This window comes from Parambassis ranga, chromosome 4 (assembly GCF_900634625.1).
Source record: "Parambassis ranga chromosome 4, fParRan2.1, whole genome shotgun sequence".
Lineage (NCBI taxonomy): Eukaryota > Metazoa > Chordata > Actinopteri > Ambassidae > Parambassis > Parambassis ranga.
Genome location: NC_041025.1, coordinates 763,350 through 770,816, shown reverse-complemented (window position 1 = coordinate 770,816; position 7,467 = coordinate 763,350).

Genomic DNA, 7,467 nt, shown 5'->3' with positions numbered 1-7,467 from the left:
ACTAGGTTTGTTTTCTTAATAAAATAAAATACAATATTTTTCTTTCATTTTAGAAAATTAGATTTTGTGTTCCAGGTCCAATGTGGCAAAAGAAAATCTGCTCTCATATTTGTGCCACTGACAGAATTGTGTGTGTATATACTTATTGTATATATACTGTATATGTGCACATCTTAAATTACTCTGTACGTTGCACATACCTTCTACCTTCTAGTGTTTATATTGCATATAGTAAAAACCTCATATATTTTTGCACATCTGATGCTGGCACCCAGAATCCAACAGCAGTTTATTCCCCACCCATTCGCCTATGTGTAGTTCATCCTGTACATACACTGATTTGCTTTTTATTTTAAGTACTTTATGTATAGTAGTATACCCTTATGCATGCTATGCTGTCTGTTCCAGTGTTGCTACTGGGATCAATATAGTCTGTCTGTCTGTCTGTCTTGTGCATGGAACACAGTGTGCAGACTGGAGGTTAACACATCCAGTTGCAGTTCATCCTCACAGCCAGCAAGCTACTTGCCAGAAGAGGGCATGATACTCCAAACAGTCCACTGCTGCACTTTGCTTCAACTGTGCTTCAAAGGGGCAGACTGTAGGAACTACCATACATGGATCTGCCACTTTTTTTTTTTTTTTTTTTTACATCTGTTTTAATTTGATCAAAACTCTAATAGGTCATACAGAGCACGTACACATTTCTGTGCTCATTTGATTTTGAAAAAGTCAAATGTGTTTCCACTGTGAAGGTAAGTGGAAGCCCTGGGAAATCAGTCGGTCTGTACTGAGACAGCATAGTTGTGTTGCCTAGAGACAGTGAGATGTTTAACACTTGGTAGGTGTTCAGACTGCACAGCTAAGTCATCAGCGTAAAAACACAGACAAATGCAGGATCAGCTCCAACTTCTTTTATATTGGATGAGGAAAAGATGCTAACCTTTGCAGTAGAGTTGCTGTGGGACACACTAGAAAAACAAAATATACATCAACTTGTCACAGTCTTTCTATAAATCAATGCAAATGTGCCAGCAAAACTCCAAAGGCCTGTCATATTAAGTGGTTACATGTCAGTGTATGAAAATATTAAGTCTTATGTTACCAGCAAAACAAAGCAGCTCCCTGCAGACTGATGAACACAAATACACATATGCACACCCACACAGGTAAAAAAATGTAAATGAACCCCTATATCATTGACTGCAAATAACCATGTTCACCCCATCTCAAAATGAATCCACAAGATGAATATTGTGTTTGTCACAAGGAAAAGCAATAGTTGCAGAGCCCAGTGATTTCCAGGTGTGCCAGGAGTAAATCTGCTGATGCTGTTGAAAATGCAGATCAATCTGTTGGGATGATGTACGGTGGCTCAGGACCACTGTAACAATGATAATCAGTTACTCCTGATATCATGCACAGCCCAGGACCACACACACACATGCGCACCTTCTTGTGAACACAGCTCTGCTGCAGAAACTGCAGATCTGAGAGTGTGTCTACATAGGCTGCAGTGATCCTGCTTCAATCACATAATAAAATGATCAAATGCACTGTATGCTATGAAAATGCATAACATGATGGCAGAGACCCTGTGACCCTGTACAGGACAAAGAGGGTTCAGAAGATGGATGGATGATGCCGGAGAGGGTTGAGTCAAGCTTTTAGATGTTGTCCACCAAAATGATAAATAGCAGGGCTGTATATTTGCCAGGATAGCTCAAAACAATGACAATCAACTGACTCTTCAGCCACTCCCCTTGGTCCATTACAACCCAAATCTCACTCCAGAAGAACAGCTTCTTTTGTTATGTCTATAAGTTAACATTGTTTTCACTGTGTCCTTTTAACCACTGGATGTAGGCTGAAAAAAAGACCCATGAATTGGAATGGTTCACAGAACACATTAACACAGTGGACAACAACATTAAGCTCACTCAGGAGGACACCAGGGACAACAATCTGGCCTTCTTGGACTGCACAGTCCACATTAAGGAGAAAAGAGTTTCACACAGCTCCACCCACTGAGATCCTCCACCTCATATAAACCATGTTTCCCCACCAATCAGTCCAGAGAACTGATGAAGCTGCTTGGAGGAGCAGAGAAACGTCTTCAACAAAACTCTACAAGTCCAGAGGGCTTGCTTCAATCTTCTTCTTCATCAACACTCGAAGCACTGGTCAGTGCTACGGGTTGGTAGTGGGGCTTCTTTAGTATTGATATTATTGTGGTGGCTTTGAAACACTTGGGAACAACTAGGAGATGTTGAAGCTGTCCCCCCCAACAACAAACAACAATTTAATGAGTAAGACATGAATTCATCATTTGATGTAAACTTTAATATGTGCAACCAATGTACATATTTTTTCATGTGACTGTAACCTAAAATAGCTGTGAGACAATGGAGAAGCGTGTTTGTGGAGTCTTGGTGGGGAAGGTCTGATTAATGGCTGGACATTACCTTTATTAAAGTCAGTAAGGTTCTTCATGTTAAAGCTGCCGCAACATGCTTTCATAAACTGAAAAGCAAAAAGTAAGAGTCTGTGCAACAAGCACAGTGAGTGATCAGTGTTGAGAAAGGTCATTGAGACATTTCTCTGTAGAGTTCTGGAGAAGAATCTGTTTTACTTAAAAACACGCTGCCATTTTGATGAAGATGTGTGTAAAATGAGTTCCTTAGCTGTACTTAAGCATCCTAACTATGAATTCTGCTGCTTTACTTTTGATTGATTCGTGGAAAACATCACTGGCAGAGAATAGGAGGGTTAACGTGTATGTGACACATGAGGGAGTCCAACCATGGGTAAGAATACTAATGAGTACTACATGTACTTGAACGATCACTGCCACAGACCATGGGTGTGGATAGCTTTGGCCATGCTAAAGCAACCAACGTCTGTATAATACTGAAATACTTTAACTGTCCAAATGTTGCTTTGTTTTCCAACACAAGCTTCACACATAAGGATTTGAAGGCTAACTCAACTGCATTTCAATCAGGCTCATCATTTTGGCCTCTTATCCTACACCTTCTTCAAATAATACAGATATTAATAGAAACATTCCTCTCATTCTTAGCTGTACTTTGTGCTGTGTAATCGTTCACACTAGTTATTTACAATGCCTCTTGTTTGTTATCTCTGTTGATCTATGGTACCAAAATAACACCAGCTCCTCTGTGCTCTGCATGCATGATGTGGTTATCAAAGGATTTAGCTGACTGCCTCTTGAATGTATAATGTTCACTGTGCAGAGGCCCGAAAAAGTCATTAACTCAATAATTGATCTGATCATTTTCTCTGTGAAATGGGGATAGTTTTACAAAATCTGCAGCTCAGCGAAATCACTCACAGATGTATAAACAAGTGGCACATTGTGCCAGAGGGTAAGGCACTTTTAATTACCAGACACTAGAACGTGCAGCTACAGTTTGACCCTTTAATCTGTGACTGGTCCGGGATGGATGCATTGCCAGAAAGATGTAAAAATGAAAGATGATCTACAGATTGGACAGCACTTCCTGTCAAGCAGATAATAAGAAATGAAGCCTCCGTTCATGATTATCACTGTAGCATGCTGCAAGCTAATAAAGCATTATAACAATGTGTTTTATTATAGAAATGCTTCAGACTGGGCTGAAAAAAAATGATTGTGGCCACCACCTAGCACCTAACCTAAAACCTGGAGCAGATGGAATGTGATGTGTGAAGTGTTAAATAAATTACTGCTTTCAAATAAAATCTTGTTTCCCTGCTGTTCTTTTTTCCATCATATCTCCCATTCACATCTGTTCTTTGCTTTTCTTCTTATTCATCTTCCTTCTATGTCCTTCCATCATATGTACGATCTAGCTAGTGTTTGTTATGCAGTTCATAGTAATCCATTGGTCACCTAATGCACTCATTTGTGAAAGGTCATATCTACTAACTGAAAAGAAGAATCACCCAAAGCTCTCCCTTTTTAACCTGATCACTGGTGTCAGAAGTTATGCAGGTCTCGCAAACACAGGTGAACAAAATGTAGGTACTGATATTTCATTTATTTAAAAGGTTTCTGGGCATCCTGCCAACATCGGCACAGTGTATGCCAAGGTAGTGGAGCATCACAAGATCAGAGCTGATATTATTTAGAGATGGTACAATGATCTACAGTAAGCCTCATTAAATGCTAAGTGTTGTACAGGCACTACTTACTTTTGTGTTGCTGAAACTCCTAGGGAGACATCTGTGTATCTGCAGTGTTAATGTGTTCATTATTTGATTCAAAAATCATTAAAACATACAGTGAGAGGGTTGAACATTTCAAGGTTCAAGAAGTTTATTGTCAAATGCACTTCACAGTTACACCGAGCAATGAAATTCTTACTCTGCGAGTTCCCTTCATATGACTTTATACACAACTAAACTAAGATAAAAAACAGTAGACTTGTTTTAGGCATAAAAATAAATAAAAATACGAATAAGCAATAAGAAAAATAAAATAAGCAAAATGTGCAGTTCTATGTACAGAGGGTAAAGTGTGATCAGTGTTTAAGGTGCATTGTTTATGCATTATTGTCAGAGGTGTTTAGAATGTGCACATATGTTTACAGATTGTACAGCAAAAACAAATATGTGCAATTTTTGCATTGTAGCATTGATGTTACCTGATCGGTCAGTGTTCAGCAGCCTGATGGCCTGCGGATAGAAAGTGTTTTTCTATCCGCATGATGTTGTGGGCCCTCTTTGTGACCCGGGCATTGTAGATGTCCTGTAGAGGTGGGAGGTGAAGGTTTTCACCCTCTCTACCTGGGCCTTGTTGATGAAGAGTGGGGCGTGCTGGTCTCTCCTCTTCCGTGGGTCAATAATCATCTCCTTATCCATTCAGCAAATAAAAGTACATCTGTCCCATTATAGACTCAATATTTGTATCAGACCTATGATGAGACACAGTGCTGTGAGTAATTGAAGTCATTGTGCACTTCTGGCTTCATGATTGACATACACTTGACTGATTACATTCATTTTCTACAGCTTCAGCAAACACACACATAAACATCTTGGGAAAACCCACTTAGCTATTAGTGCTGTAAAAATGACTGAGTCCCCCGATGCAAAGTCAGTGAGGATGCTGTGAAAAGTTCAGACCTTGACCATGTCCAAACACTGCTGCCAATAGTAGCACGTCAATATCAAAGAGGACAATGGGATTTTCCAGAATATTGTCACTACATTCATTCTAATCTATTAAAATGCATTTAGACACCTGAGTGGAAGGCATGCTTCCTCATCACTGGACTCATTATACTTCTAATTAAAAATCGAATTGCTGTGATGGTTACTGACCTACTGCCCTTTTTCAAATGGGTGTTAATTTCAAAAACCACTGATATTTAGTTGTCATGCCAGACTACTCAAAAACATTCAAACACAAATAAACAAACAATGCCCCAAGCTACCTGTACTGTACTTTCCCTCATACATAGCATACAGTGGCACTGACATCCATCCCAAGTCACACTTACGTTAAATTTCACCACCACAGCTTCCTACAGTCTCATAGTAATTAGCCAGCTTGGAGCCTTAACAAACAAACAGAATAACCAACATAGGTAAGTATGGAGACTTTTAGAGCTATTAACTGACCTGGATGACTGAAAAAACCTACATGGAGCTAATCATTTATTCACTATTTAATCTGTGTATTAACTGTTCTATATGACTACTCTGCTCTATAAGACTACTCTCATTAAAAATAAGCTATGGTACTTAAAGATGAATTCTCTAATGTATGTGCAACCAAGTGACATATTTGTATGTTATAAAGATAGAGCTATCATCCACTGTATCAGTTTCAGATTGTGTGTACGATGAAAGACAGTTCAAGATGAAGAGCCCTTATGTATTGTCTTTTTGATTGCAGGATACCATTTGCATATAGATATCAGCTGACAGACAAAAATGCAAAGACACAGAGAAACTAACCTCACATTCAAACTGTACTGACCTAATTACAATGGAGACCCTTGGAAAAAGTCTGAGATTCCATATGAAGCTAGCTGAGTCACAAGTCTCCTAGCAACAGTAGTGGGTGTGATGGACGTCTTTTGGAGGGTTTGTTGAATGTGAAGATACCAACACATCCTCATCAAAAAAAAAAAACATCTAAATATAAAAACCAGGCACAAAAGAGGCACCAGAAGCATCTTTTTAACTATTCTCCGCCGTGAAGAGCCAGACACTTTGTTCTGTTTGGTGCATAATGTTTTTGAATTTTTCCCCATTACAAAATGGCCCATTGAACATGCAGCATGAGGCTGATATCATACATCTTCTTTGCTGAGAGCTCACTCTCTGCTGGTTGATAAAGAGCTTCTTTGATGAACCTGGAGAATTAATTTGTGTGGGCAACCTTGGCATGTAGATATGAGTCCACCTGCTGTGAGGGGATTATTCACACTACAGCTGCTGCTGCTGCCACCTCCGATTGCATTATCAAATTTAGATGTATTATCCTGTATGAACAAATAGACATTTCAGCTGTCTGTCTCATATAAGATAGAAATGTGTTACTGCCTTTGTCTAATTATCTTCCCACAGAAGCCCGATCAAGCCTCTGATTAGTTTTTATTACTGTGTGCACCCTCCGGTTTATTATTGGAAACTCTAGGGAGGTGAGAATTTTTTTTATGCAATAACAATTTCCTGGATTTTAGGTTTTTTGGTGAAAAAATATGTGGTGTCATCAGCTGTCTCACTTAACTGCAGAACAGCAGTTTTAGTAGCATCAAAGCTTAACTTTGCTATTTTTTCTCTATACACTGAGTGATTTCCTGTTACTTATTAAGATTACTTGACACCAATAGTTAGTATTAATTACCAGACCTCACAGAGTGCTGCTGAGACCCAAGTTCTCCTGATTCATTAAGCTGAAAAATGTTGGTATCACAATGCCAGACGATGTACAACTTGTGACAAAATACTACAGGTGTTGGGCGGTGGTGCTGACTGGGACCTTTCTGTGTGGAGTTTGCACGTTTTCCTTGTGTGGGTTTTCTCCGGGTACTCCAGGTTCTTCCCACATTCTAAAGACGTGCTTGTTAGGTCACTTGGTTACTCTAAATTGCTCATAGGTGTGAGTGTGAATAGCTGTTTTTCTGTTGCCCTGCGATGGACTGGTGACCTGTCCCGGGTGTACCCCGTCTCTCACCTGTATAGGTGGGATAGGCTCCACCCACCCGTGACCTTGCACTGCAGGACAAAGTGGGTTCAGATGACTGATTTCAGGTGTTACTGTATTTTTTAATTCTTTGAACAAGCACATAAACCAGAAACTGGTTCACTAAAAGTAATTCAGCAGCAATGGTAATTAATGTCTGTGTCAAAATAAAACAGCTGAGGAAATTCAGCCATCAGGACTTCACTATAAAGATCGTATGTGCAATTTGCCCTGATGAGGAGTGTTACCAAGAAGACACATTCTGA